Here is a 2,612-nt window from a genome sequence, read left to right as displayed (position 1 = left end):
AATATTGTTTTTTGTACTATGGCAACCTCACTTTACAATACCTTTTATGTGACGCCCCTTTACATTCGTTCTGTACCTTCTGCTCATTGTCTGTTGTTTGCCTGTTTGTTTGTGTGTTTTACTTGTTCGTTTTTTTGCTTTTACTGTAGAAAACCGCTGCTGCTGTAACAAGAGAATTTCCCCACTGTGGGATGAATAAATCATTATCTAATCTAATCAAATCTAATTTAAAACAAAACTATATAAAAGGCTTAAAACCATAAAAAAATAAGTGAGAAGATACAACAGCTCTACCTAATATAGGCTACTAATCGTAGATTTGCTATCACTTATAATAAAACTTGTCCTAGTAGCAACGGTAAAAGCATTATGAGAACTAGACACTATCTTGGGATGGGATTACACCAGCCACAATGCCAAAATGCTCTAGGAATGTAAAGTAAGGGGTCCCCTTCCCTACTTCTTACTCCACCATTGCTTGGACCACACCCATCTTTGAATTCAGCCTTAATTTTGACCACAACTACACACCTGTAAAGTTTTGTGTAAGTCTCTTGCACAGTTGTCTAGCCAGGGGTGTAAAGTGAGGGCGGTTAAGGCTGATGCTTAAACCACATTCTTTTTTTTTTCGAAATCTGCCTACACAAGTGTAATGTTTCTGCTACTTAAAATCTAAGTAGCCTACTAATACTCTTAATGCTCAAACCCCCCACTATGGTAGTTTCCTCAGGTGTCTCCATGACCAGGAATGTAGCGTTTACCCACCTCCAAAGTGTGTTTATATATAAGATATTTTAAATAAAACTTTTGTTGTCTTAGTTCCATATTGTTCAATACTAGTTTCATAGGTTGTTAAACCTAAAGGCTGTTTTTAGGGACGTGCGGAGGCTCCACGCAGTGTAACTGTCTGCTCTGCCTAAGATGGAACGCTGACGTTACTGCTTTAAGCAAAATGTGAATGGCTGTAGTCTATCAAAATAAGGCCTCAGTCTACCTGTAGACGGATACAGGAACAGTATTCCTTGGAATTAATAAAAATAACAAAAAAACAAAAAAGTTTCAGATTTTTTTTTCTCAAAGGACAACTTTAGTGGAGGAATTTAATACAGTTCTCCCTTTAAATACATCAATATGCAGGCAAGGTGAGTTCATTTAAACTCATGTTATAAACAAACAAAATTCAAAGTCATTCACAGAATCCATCTACGACATTAATAATGGCACAGATTTTACAGTAAAAACATTACTGATGTAACGCTAGTTATTGTTAGCGTTAACTATGAACTCATCGTTATTACATACAAGTACTTTCGGGAGCGTTGATAGCGTGAGAGCAAGGAGACCGCCTCAACTGTGTAACTTGGTTCACTTTTTCTAATGGCACTCCCCAAGCGTAGAAAAATTCAAGACTCATAAAAAGATGTGCTTTATCGTCACATCATCATATCCCTCTGCCAACCTAACTGTTAGCGTTAACTATTAACTCATCCTTATTAAATGCATTTTATTTCGGGGCGTGGATAGAGTAAGAGCACAGAGACAGCTTTGACTGTGTAACTTGGTCCACTTTCTAATGACACTCGAGACTCATAACAAAACATGCTTCAGCATCTCATCATCATATCCCTCCGCCAACCTGTTACTAAATTACAGGCAGGGTACAACATGTTAGATAACTCCCTTGTTTACCCAAGGAACAGAATACACTACGAAGCTATAATTAATCGAAATATGTGACTTATTTCAGTAACCCTAAAAAAATCATGTTAACTAAATATTCACAAATTTAAATGCATCTTAAACTAATTAACCTACTACTGCTTGCCTAAATATGCAGAACAAATCTCATCTTTTAGCATTTTATTCTGTATACAATTTCATTCACTGTATCTGCACCAAGTTCTTTACATTTAGTGACCTGCATGCAGATTAATATTGGATCAGTCAGTGTGCATACTTGTTAATGTTGACATCTGACCGTTTAACCCTTAAATCATAACCTAATCAGTTATAATGAATGACAGGAGAACTGAGAGACAGTAGTGTAACTGCTTTCCAGGGAGTCCTGTCCCTAAACGTCATACTCCTGGTTGAATAATACTAGCTAAATATTATAATGCCCAGCTGTTTTGTCCATTTTGAGAGATTCACAGTATTTAGTAGGGATGTATGGACACAGACAGGTAAAGAATTGCTGAGAGATGGACAAACGCATTGCTTATTTTGGTCTTTTTATCGGATAACTTAACAATAAATATTATGGTATATTAACAGAAGATGTGATGGATGGGGTAAGTTTGGTTGGAAGTTCACACCTGGGCCTGTTTTAGGGTCTGCTCCAAGAGGTGCTGCAGTTTAAAAAAGCTTATTTTTGATGAATGACTATATTCAAGTTTATCAGTCTGGTGTGGGTAGCATTACTTAAAGCATTACTGTATGAGATTACTGGGATTTTTAATCGATTCTATTCACAGGTGAAGGTAAAAGATGTAGGAGAAGACAGGAAATTGATTGGTTATTTTTGCAAAATAATTGTATTAGTTATTGACTGGAAGTTGTAATGTACATTTCAAACTAGAAAATGCATTTCCTGCAGAAAATGCGTGGGAATG

This window comes from Etheostoma spectabile, chromosome 20, assembly GCF_008692095.1.
Source record: "Etheostoma spectabile isolate EspeVRDwgs_2016 chromosome 20, UIUC_Espe_1.0, whole genome shotgun sequence".
Classification (NCBI taxonomy): Eukaryota; Metazoa; Chordata; class Actinopteri; order Perciformes; family Percidae; genus Etheostoma; species Etheostoma spectabile.
This window is presented reverse-complemented; position numbering follows the sequence as displayed.